The sequence below is a fragment of the Musa acuminata genome, chromosome BXJ2-5 (assembly GCF_036884655.1).
Source record: "Musa acuminata AAA Group cultivar baxijiao chromosome BXJ2-5, Cavendish_Baxijiao_AAA, whole genome shotgun sequence".
In the NCBI taxonomy this organism is placed as follows: Eukaryota; Viridiplantae; Streptophyta; class Magnoliopsida; order Zingiberales; family Musaceae; genus Musa; species Musa acuminata.
In genome coordinates this window covers 41637100-41649473 of record NC_088342.1, presented here as the reverse complement: position 1 = coordinate 41649473, position 12374 = coordinate 41637100, and positions in this window count along the sequence as shown.

Below are 12374 nucleotides of genomic sequence, written 5' to 3'. Positions count from 1 at the left end.
AAAGTGGAAAAAATAAAATGCTTTGCCTTCAAATCTCAAGACGGATCTAATTTAACTAACAATAAGGACATTGGTGTTGTCTTTGCATATTATTATGGAACTCTCTAGCAATCTAAGGAGGTTGTCAATAACTTTCCTCTTCCTACTAAATTGTCCATTCCTTTTATAAATTTCTAAGATGATCGAAATCTTGAATCCCTTACGAGATTCCTTTGCTATCGAGCTTTTAAAACTCTCTTCCAGACAAAGTCAAATTTAATCTACTTGATGCTTTCAACAAATTCCATAGTCCCTTTCACATTCCCCATGGTTAAGGGGGAACTTTCCTTGTCTTCTCTATCCAAAGCAAGATAACTATTGAAAAGCAGAAGATTCTTAACCTATTGCTATTTATAATTTTCTTTGCGAGCTTCTTCCCAAACTTATTGCCAATTATCTTAAACTCTCTATTAAACAATCTCATATCTTAAGAATAATTGACTTTCATATCAAGTAGAAACATTCATGATAACATTCTTATAGTCGACGAGTTAACCCGAGGCATTCCAAAAGCTCTAAACCTCTTACTCTCGTCAAGATTGATCTTGCTAAAGCTTTTAATATAATTTATTCCAAAAGCTCTAAACCTCTTACTCTCATCAAGATTGATCTTGCTAAAGCTTTTAATATAATTTATTGACATCGTTTTTCACAATGTTCCATTCACAATGTTCTCATCTCTCTTATTGATTCCAAGGATACAAAGAGATCCATCTTGGTGATCCTTTGCCCTCTTATATTTTCATTATTACCTAATAACTTCTCTCTAGCATATTCAACCATATGGTTTCTCGAAATAAAATTTTCCCTTTTCAAATCAAAGGGATTCCTATTAGTCACCTTATGCTTGTCGATCACGTCTTACTGATTTTTAGAGCAAATAAAGCCACATGCAACTCCATCAATTAAGCAATTTATGCTCTTCAATCACAAATCTAAAGGTTAATATATCTACATCTAATCTATATTTTCCACCCAATTATAGTAGTGATGACAAACATAGAATTTATACTTTCTTGGGTATCTCTATTGGGGATTGGCTTATGAAATATTTAGATTCTTTCCTATCAACTAGTAGAATCTCTAAAAGATTCCATAAGTTCTGGTAGATAAATTTCTAAGCCGAGTCGAATACAAGATCGATCCAATTTTTTCTTTTCTCAAGCCAGAAAAATTGTTATCAACAACTCGGTGATTAACTTAAGACACATGCATTCTTTAATAAATATGAATATCTCAAACAAATTACGTTTGCACATCATCAAGGCTTTTAGAAATTTTCCTTAGAGTAGAGTTATCTTTCCTAAGAATTTTAGAGGTTTAGACTTTAGAGATCTTTTCACTATTAAGCATACTATTTATACCAAAAGATTGTTATATCTTCTTAGTAATAAAAAGTTCTTAGGGATAAGAATTCTGATAGCCAAAACCATTTTGGATGGTGGGTAGTGAGTTTGGTGCCTAATATATCATCATTTCATGCATTTGGATGGTGAATGAGCAAATTAACTAATAATGCTTTATCACTCTTTTAAGAGGTTTTCTTGTGAGTTATTGATCTACTTCATTTCTGAACATTCATTCATATTAAATTACTCACCAAAAATAATTTCCATGAACCTTATTTTCTTTCTTATTCTTGAGAATATTACTATCTTGTTGTTTGTCATATAAAAATAAATCTCATATTGTTGCTCATTGTATATAAAGGATCACGTATTAGGTAAATGAAGGTTATGCAATTAATTTTTTTGGCTTTCATTTCTCTAGATCTCGGAATGGGAGAAAGAACCTATAGCGTGGGAAACACGAAGAGGAACTAAAAGAAAGTATTTGAGTCATTGTTATTTTATTTTGATGATACCCGTCATATATTGTTTAAGAAGCATTTAATTTTTCTTTTTTTAGACAAATATACATTGACCATCATAAAATTATGAACAGCAAATATGTAATTATTGATGTAAAGCTAGAGAACTATGATCTAGAACTAAAGTTAGAAAAACTTCATGAAACTGAATTCAAATGATGTGTGTTTAGCAATAGCTCTATCTAACCCAAATTTAATAAAAATATCTTGAAGATTGCATTAGTAAAATTGAAGTTAAATGATGTTCTTTTTCAACCAAGTGATGTTGCTAAAAAAAAAAATAATGTAGCTTGTATAGGACATAGTTTTTTGTGATGATATTTTTTGTTATTCGTAAAATGATCAATTTTATGTGATTTATGTTGTATTTCCTTCTCAACATTTATATCATTGTATAGAAATTAAGATTGTCTAACTATCATTAATTTCTGTATTCAGGTGCTGTACATTGAGGGATCAGATGAAAAATTATTCTGTAAAATGTTGTTCACATTATATTACTACAAACTTATATGAAATCGTTCTTTGAAATTTGCATTTGAAGTTGGCTATGCTTAATTATATATGTGTTAGAGCTGGCCCAAGAAATGGTAATTTGGTAACTCAATAAAAATAATAAAGCAGAAAAATAAAAGAGATAAGAACCCCAGATTTATGTGATTCAGTCAATTAACCTATATCCACGGACGGAGAAAGAGTAAAACTTTACTATAAAAGGGACAATTATAAATGTCTTACGAAAATATTCTTAGGCCATAAAACACCTTAAACTATTAAACAAGAAAAACCTAAAGTAAACAATTAGGTTTTCTTGTGGTGATCTAGCTTGAAAGCCGAGGCCCTTATTTGTAGTTATAATAGAAGATAACAAGCTTCATTTTCTCGAGACTATATAAGACTTGCCAAACTAATAATATGAACCATATTTTTGATAAAAGAATCTAAAAGTCTTTTATGAAATTAGTTGTAAAGTGTAATCATAGATAAATCATCTTATATATTATATAATTTATTACTGTAGTTGTCATCTGTTGGATAAAACATAATCATTTTCCATAAAAATCTATCTTTTATTGCAATTATTTCCATTGGGCAAAATTGTAATATCCCTCACTTTTGAAAATTATTAATAAAGATTTATTTATAAATCGGGGGACCTATATGTAAATATGAAAAATTTCAAGGACTAAATTGCTAAGTTGCAAAATGAAAAGAAAATAAAGAAAACCGAAAATTTCGGTTTTATCCCACCGCCTCCCACGCTCTCTCTGTTTCTTCGAGAAACAGAGAAAAGCGGTGGGGCGTGGGGAGAAGAAGAGAAGTAGTGGGAGAAGAGAAGAAGAGGGAAAAGAAGAGAGGAAGAAGAGGGAGAAGAGAAGAAAAGAAGAAGTAGAAGAGAGGGAAGATGGAGAGGAGAAAGAGAGGCAGCTGCAGCAGCTAGGGCTGCAGCACCTCTGTTTTCCGCAGGTTGAAACAGAGGAGAGGATGTGTGGGGCGTTGAGGATGAAAAGGGAAGAAGAAGAAGAAGAAGAAGAAGAAGAGAGGAGGATAGCTGCGGCAAGGCTGCAGCGAGGAGGTGTGTGGCGTTGGGGAGGAAAAAGGGAAGAGGAGAAGAAGAGAAGGAGAAGAAGAGGGAAAAGAGAGGGAAGACGGAGAGGAGCGAGAGGTGGCAGCAGCTAGGGCTGCAGCACCTCTGTTTCCTGCAGGTGGAAACAGAGGAGACGTGTGGGGTGTCGGGTAGGAGAAGAGCATAAGAAGAAGAAGAGGAAGAGAAGAAGAAGGGGAAGCAGGAGAAGAGGTTGTGATACCTCTGTTCCCTGCAGAGGAAACAGAGGAGAGGGTGTGTGTGACGCCGGGAAGAAGAAGGGGAGGAAGGAGAAGAAGAGAAGAAGAAGAAAGGAAGGAGAAGGAAGAGGAGAAGGGAAAGAAGTAGCTGCGGCTGCGGCTGTGGCAGCTGCAGCTATGGTAGGGAAAGAGTAAGAGGAAGGAAGAGAAGGGAAGGAGAGGAAGAAGAGAAGGGAAAGAAGGGGCTGCGGCTGCGGCGATGGCAGCTGCAGTTGGAAGAGAAGAAGGAGAGGAAGATGAGCGGGGGAGGAAGAAGAGGCTGTGGTCGTGGCTGAGGCTGCGACTGCAGCAGTGCAGCTGGGAAAGAAGAGAAGGAAAGGAAGAAGAAGAGAAAGTAAAAGGGAAGAAGAGAGGAAGAGGAGAAGGAGAGGCAGCTGTGGCAGTGGCAGCTGCAGCTGGAAGAGAAGGAGAGGAAATAGAGCAGGGGAGAAATAAAAGGCTGCGGCTGTGGTGGCTGCGGCCATGGTTGCGACTGCGACTGCGGCAGTTGCAGCTGGGAAAGAAAAGAAAGGAAAGGGGGAAAAAGGGGCTGCGGACGGGATTGCGGCCGCAGCGGCAGCGACTGCGTATGTAGCAGTTATGTCTTGCGAGAGAAGGGAGGAAGGAAGATAGTGCGGTGGAAGGGGCTGCGATTGTGGCAGCGGCAGCGGCGGCGGCTGTGGCAGCTGCGTTTGGGAAAGAAAAAGAAGGAATGAGAGTAAGAAAGAGCAGGTGACTGTGCCTCGATGTTCGACATGTGGTGTAGTTGCGAAGAAAGGAAGAAAACAGGAGCACAAAACGAAACAGAGAGAGGACACGGAGGGAAAGTAGAAGGATTTGGGCTGGCACCTTCTTTGGATCTTCGGATCGAAATCTTTGAAAGGCAAGTTTCCCGCTTGTTTCGATCCTTTCTATTGCAAATGTTTCGATCCTTTCTATTGCAAGTTCCCTGATCGTTTCTCCTATAATTGCTCTGATATGTCTTATTGCAAGTATCCTGATCTTTCCTCACTGCCAATTTTATCTCCACATTTGCTTTGAATATGAGGAACTTTGAATTGTTCTAGCCTTGCATTTGATATATCTCCTGTTTAGACATAACGATTCGAATCTGTGTAATTTCTGAGATTCTGACCTTTTGATACCGAGCTGCCTATAAGTCTTTGTTGGAAACTCTGATTTGTTCAAAAGTGATTTCATTGGAAACTAGACTTGTAGACCTTTCTTTGATATATGGATTGAAAGATTTGGAATCCAAACACCTGCCCAGTTATCTGTTGAATCTGACATTATGAATTCTGCCAACAGAGATTTTGTTCTACGACTCTTGTTTACCAAATCATTTGTAACTCTCTCTGTTGGACAGCTCAATTCATATGAAACCTGTCTTATCTGAAAGTATAATCCAATGATTATTTCTGAGTAAATTGGAGCACGATTAATAGTTTGAATCATTTGTTCAATGTGCCTTCTGTATTCTGCCAGAAATCGAGCTTTGGTCGATTTCTCATATTCTGGTTTCATTCCTTTGGAAATTGATATTCTTTAGCTTTCTCATTCAATTGAGCTTTATATTACTGCTTTGAATTCTTGTATGCTCTTGTCCTTAAAATTATTGCATTCTTGAAAACTGTTGTGTAACGTTTATGCTATATCGTATTGACTCATATAGGCACATGTATATCCTATTGTTCCGCATTTGCTTTCGATATGTGCCTATTCCAGTTTCATTCCTTTGGATATTGAATTCATCTAACCTTCCTATTTTGAATTGAGCTCAGTATGAATGCTTTGAATCCCTGTATACTCTTGCCTTCATTTCATTCCAAAACTGAATACATTTGTGAGAGATTGTTGCTTGCATCGTATTGTCTCGTAAAGGCACATGTACGTATTGTTGTTCCGCGTGTGCTTCCGTATTATGCTACTTATTGTTTAATCTGCCCTCTTGTATTCTGGTGTTGTGGGATAATGTGAACCTTTGCCAGAAATGGTAAAGGGAGTTATGCATAGAGCCTGCGATGCTCTGCCGGCCCCCTCTGACTTCACCTAGACGTGGGTGGATGGAGCTCCCAGACGTGGGAGACTTCTGTCTGGTGGTCATTCAGAAATGGATGAATCACATTCTGTCTGTGATCCCACTACACCCTCTATATGTTTGATATGACATCCAGAGTTTTGGTGAGTTATTTCTGTTCCTGCTCTGGATAAGTATGATATGATTGCAACGTCAAGGACGACGTTTGAGCTTCTGTACGACATATGAGTTTGATATGCTCTGAAATGCTTCATTCACTGATAATATGCTTCGAAATGTTCCATATGTCGTTGATATGCTCCGGAACATTTTATCTGCCATTGATAAGCTCCGATATGTTTCCTTTGTTACTGATATGCTCCAATTACTCTGTGCTCCATTTGCTATGAACTGATATGTTCTGAAATGTCCTATCTGCCATTGATAAGCTCCGATATGTTTCCTTTGTTACTGATATGCTCCAATTACTCTGTGCTCCATTTGCTATGAACTGATATGTTCTGAAATGTCCTATCTGCCATTGATATGTTCCAATTACTCTATGCTCCATTCGTTATGGATCAAATATGTTTTGAATGACATGATACGTATGATTTGGTATCTATTGAGATGGTATCCTTGAGAATTCTTGTATTCTGCCTTGCATTATGATACCTTACTCGTTTGAAACCGTTCCTTTTGTTCTGAATATGCTTTGTCACTTGCTGAGCCGTTTTTGGCTCACTCCGTTGTTATATAAATCTTTCAGGTCAGCTTGTCACTCTTCGAGATGTTGATTTGGGCTGAGGCAGTGGATAGCTATTCAGAATTATGGGCAAGTCTGGGTGGTTATTATGATATTGTTGTATAAGTATGTTTTGTATGTAATGAAATGTTGTCGATGAATCGAAATGGATATACTGTGTCAAAGTGTTAGAAGATCTCTCTTATTTGGAATTTCGGAATGTTAAGTCTAATTTATGACGATATGAACTTGTGGTGAATAGTTGGAGTTCTGATTGTATAATTTATTTAGCTTGTGGATTTATAAATGTTGTTCATGTTTGTCAAGTTGGCTTGGGTTGCCATAAATGTGAATTATCGAGTGATGTGATATATGATTTTAAAATGCACAGGTTTTATGGATGTGAATTTGATTGAATGTTTTTCAGTGTCCTCAAACGTTAGTTTGGATCCTGGATTGGTTTGTGATGATGAAAAATTTTAATATCATGGATAATATTTTGAGGGGCGTGACAGAGGTGGTATCAGAGCATTGTTTGAGGATTACTGAAATATTTGATATGTTGACGTGCAAAATATATTGAGGTCTAATGAACTATAGTGATCGGTGGAAATTTTCTTTGATGCATTTTAGGAATCTGGGATGACGAGGACATTTGGTCCTCCTATTTCATTTGTTTCTGATTAATTAAGAGGAATGAAAGGATTGATTTGGGATATTGAATCAGAGTGGCGCAGCAGAAGCATGGTGGACCTAATTTCATTGGTGGCAGAAAAATGGATGATGCGAATAGAGAAGATATTCGATGTACAAAATTGTTCTGATGATCGAAAGATTTCTTTTGCCACCTTATATTGGAAATAGAAGATGATCATTAATGGCAAAAATGAAAAGAATTTTTGGAGATCAATGGCAAGAATGACAATGACAAGTTTACCAATAAGAATATGATTAGAAATGAATCAGAAAGTGATAACAAGAGGGTCAAGACATTTGGAGTTGAAATGGGAAGTCACCACAAAAGACTCATTCATGTGTGAATTGCGGGTTAAATTATGAAACAAGTTTGTGTTTCCGGGTGACTAGAGTCTATTTTACTTGTAGAAAGTTGGATCATGAAATAAAAGACTGCCCTTTGAACAAGAAGAAAGTGTCACTGCCTCATAAATCATCAGCCCATGTCAGAGTGTATGCTATCACTGAATATGATTCTGAAACTTATGAATTAGTGGTCAAAGGTATTATGCATGTTTATGAAAGAATGCAAATATTTGTTTGACCATGGGTCCCATCTATGATTTGATTCGGAATATTTTGCCTATCACTTGGGTATTCAACCTAGACCACTACATTATGTGCTATATGTAAGTACAATCATTGGAGATTCTTTGATAACGAACTTGAATCTGGTCCTCTTGTCTGATTTTTGTTGGAGAACTTGAACTTTTGCTGATTTAGTTCTCCTGGAGATTTGGAGTTTTGATATTATACTTGGTATGGATTGGCTATCTTCCTATCATATCAGTATGGATTGGTATATAACAAATGATCACTTTTGCATATTTGATCAGCCGATCTTTTATTTTGGGAGTATTGGACATTATTTATCTCCTTGCCTAATGTATCCCAGGATGACTTGTTTGGATTATCTCCAAATGTGATCTTGCTTTTGATTTGGTCCTTGGGACAATCCCAATATCTAAGCCTCTCTACAGAAAGATATCATTTGAGTAAATGGAATTGGAAAAGCAACTACAAGGATTATTAAATGAGGATTTTATTTGGCTTAATATTTCATCATGGGGTGCTCCGGTGTTAGTTAAAAAGATGTATGGAACATTGAGGCTTTGTAATGATTATAGACAATTGAATCAGGTGACAATCAAAAATGAGTATTTCCTGAAGTAACGACTTGCTTGATTAACTTCAGGGTGCGCAAGTATTTTTAGAAATTGATTGAAGGTCGGGTTACCATTTATTGAGGATCAAGGAGGAGAATATTTCGGTCACTCTTGGATAATTATGTCATTATATTGTATTGATGAAATTATTTGAGAGCAGGAGAAGGAAATAAAGATATCATAATCCTCATCTTTTCGTTGATTGAACTATGATCAATTTAGAGGACTAAATTTTCTTTTAAGGAGGGGAGAGTGTAATATCCCTCACTTTTGAAAATTATTAATAAAGATTTATTTATAAATCGGGGGACCTATATGTAAATATGAAAAATTTCAAGGACTAAATTGCTAAGTTGCAAAATGAAAAGAAAATAAAGAAAACCGAAAATTTCGGTTTTATCCCACCGCCTCCCACGCTCTCTCTGTTTCTTCGAGAAACAGAGAAAAGCAGTGGGGCGTGGGGAGAAGAAGAGAAGTAGTGGGAGAAGAGAAGAAGAGGGAAAAGAAGAGAGGAAGAAGAGGGAGAAGAGAAGAAAAGAAGAAGTAGAAGAGAGGGAAGATGGAGAGGAGAAAGAGAGGCAGCTGCAGCAGCTAGGGCTGCAGCACCTCTGTTTTCCGCAGGTTGAAACAGAGGAGAGGATGTGTGGGGCGTTGAGGATGAAAAGGGAAGAAGAAGAAGAAGAAGAAGAAGAAGAAGAGAGGAGGATAGCTGCGGCAAGGCTGCAGCGAGGAGGTGTGTGGCGTTGGGGAGGAAAAAGGGAAGAGGAGAAGAAGAGAAGGAGAAGAAGAGGGAAAAGAGAGGGAAGACGGAGAGGAGCGAGAGGTGGCAGCAGCTAGGGCTGCAGCACCTCTGTTTCCTGCAGGTGGAAACAGAGGAGACGTGTGGGGTGTCGGGTAGGAGAAGAGCATAAGAAGAAGAAGAGGAAGAGAAGAAGAAGGGGAAGCAGGAGAAGAGGTTGTGATACCTCTGTTCCCTGCAGAGGAAACAGAGGAGAGGGTGTGTGTGACGCCGGGAAGAAGAAGGGGAGGAAGGAGAAGAAGAGAAGAAGAAGAAAGGAAGGAGAAGGAAGAGGAGAAGGGAAAGAAGTAGCTGCGGCTGCGGCTGTGGCAGCTGCAGCTATGGTAGGGAAAGAGTAAGAGGAAGGAAGAGAAGGGAAGGAGAGGAAGAAGAGAAGGGAAAGAAGGGGCTGCGGCTGCGGCGATGGCAGCTGCAGTTGGAAGAGAAGAAGGAGAGGAAGATGAGCGGGGGAGGAAGAAGAGGCTGTGGTCGTGGCTGAGGCTGCGACTGCAGCAGTGCAGCTGGGAAAGAAGAGAAGGAAAGGAAGAAGAAGAGAAAGTAAAAGGGAAGAAGAGAGGAAGAGGAGAAGGAGAGGCAGCTGTGGCAGTGGCAGCTGCAGCTGGAAGAGAAGGAGAGGAAATAGAGCAGGGGAGAAATAAAAGGCTGCGGCTGTGGTGGCTGCGGCCATGGTTGCGACTGCGACTGCGGCAGTTGCAGCTGGGAAAGAAAAGAAAGGAAAGGGGGAAAAAGGGGCTGCGGACGGGATTGCGGCCGCAGCGGCAGCGACTGCGTATGTAGCAGTTATGTCTTGCGAGAGAAGGGAGGAAGGAAGATAGTGCGGTGGAAGGGGCTGCGATTGTGGCAGCGGCAGCGGCGGCGGCTGTGGCAGCTGCGTTTGGGAAAGAAAAAGAAGGAATGAGAGTAAGAAAGAGCAGGTGACTGTGCCTCGATGTTCGACATGTGGTGTAGTTGCGAAGAAAGGAAGAAAACAGGAGCACAAAACGAAACAGAGAGAGGACACGGAGGGAAAGTAGAAGGATTTGGGCTGGCACCTTCTTTGGATCTTCGGATCGAAATCTTTGAAAGGCAAGTTTCCCGCTTGTTTCGATCCTTTCTATTGCAAATGTTTCGATCCTTTCTATTGCAAGTTCCCTGATCGTTTCTCCTATAATTGCTCTGATATGTCTTATTGCAAGTATCCTGATCTTTCCTCACTGCCAATTTTATCTCCACATTTGCTTTGAATATGAGGAACTTTGAATTGTTCTAGCCTTGCATTTGATATATCTCCTGTTTAGACATAACGATTCGAATCTGTGTAATTTCTGAGATTCTGACCTTTTGATACCGAGCTGCCTATAAGTCTTTGTTGGAAACTCTGATTTGTTCAAAAGTGATTTCATTGGAAACTAGACTTGTAGACCTTTCTTTGATATATGGATTGAAAGATTTGGAATCCAAACACCTGCCCAGTTATCTGTTGAATCTGACATTATGAATTCTGCCAACAGAGATTTTGTTCTACGACTCTTGTTTACCAAATCATTTGTAACTCTCTCTGTTGGACAGCTCAATTCATATGAAACCTGTCTTATCTGAAAGTATAATCCAATGATTATTTCTGAGTAAATTGGAGCACGATTGATAGTTTGAATCATTTGTTCAATGTGCCTTCTGTATTCTGCCAGAAATCGAGCTTTGGTCGATTTCTCATATTCTGGTTTCATTCCTTTGGAAATTGATATCCTTTAGCTTTCTCATTCAATTGAGCTTTATATTACTGCTTTGAATTCTTGTATGCTCTTGTCCTTAAAATTATTGCATTCTTGAAAACTGTTGTGTAACGTTTATGCTATATCGTATTGACTCATATAGGCACATGTATATCCTATTGTTCCGCATTTGCTTTCGATATGTGCCTATTCCAGTTTCATTCCTTTGGATATTGAATTCATCTAACCTTCCTATTTTGAATTGAGCTCAGTATGAATGCTTTGAATCCCTGTATACTCTTGCCTTCATTTCATTCCAAAACTGAATACATTTGTGAGAGATTGTTGCTTGCATCGTATTGTCTCGTAAAGGCACATGTACGTATTGTTGTTCCGCGTGTGCTTCCGTATTATGCTACTTATTGTTTAATCTGCCCTCTTGTATTCTGGTGTTGTGGGATAATGTGAACCTTTGCCAGAAATGGTAAAGGGAGTTATGCATAGAGCCTGCGATGCTCTGCCGGCCCCCTCTGACTTCACCTAGACGTGGGTGGATGGAGCTCCCAGACGTGGGAGACTTCTGTCTGGTGGTCATTCAGAAATGGATGAATCACATTCTGTCTGTGATCCCACTACACCCTCTATATGTTTGATATGACATCCAGAGTTTTGGTGAGTTATTTCTGTTCCTGCTCTGGATAAGTATGATATGATTGCAACGTCAAGGACGACGTTTGAGCTTCTGTACGACATATGAGTTTGATATGCTCTGAAATGCTTCATTCACTGATAATATGCTTCGAAATGTTCCATATGTCGTTGATATGCTCCGGAACATTTTATCTGCCATTGATAAGCTCCGATATGTTTCCTTTGTTACTGATATGCTCCAATTACTCTGTGCTCCATTTGCTATGAACTGATATGTTCTGAAATGTCCTATCTGCCATTGATAAGCTCCGATATGTTTCCTTTGTTACTGATATGCTCCAATTACTCTGTGCTCCATTTGCTATGAACTGATATGTTCTGAAATGTCCTATCTGCCATTGATATGTTCCAATTACTCTATGCTCCATTCGTTATGGATCAAATATGTTTTGAATGACATGATACGTATGATTTGGTATCTATTGAGATGGTATCCTTGAGAATTCTTGTATTCTGCCTTGCATTATGATACCTTACTCGTTTGAAACCGTTCCTTTTGTTCTGAATATGCTTTGTCACTTGCTGAGCCGTTTTTGGCTCACTCCGTTGTTATATAAATCTTTCAGGTCAGCTTGTCACTCTTCGAGATGTTGATTTGGGCTGAGGCAGTGGATAGCTATTCAGAATTATGGGCAAGTCTGGGTGGTTATTATGATATTGTTGTATAAGTATGTTTTGTATGTAATGAAATGTTGTCGATGAATCGAAATGGATATACTGTGTCAAAGTGTTAGAAGATCTCTCTTATTTGGAATTTCGGAATGTTAAGTCTAATTT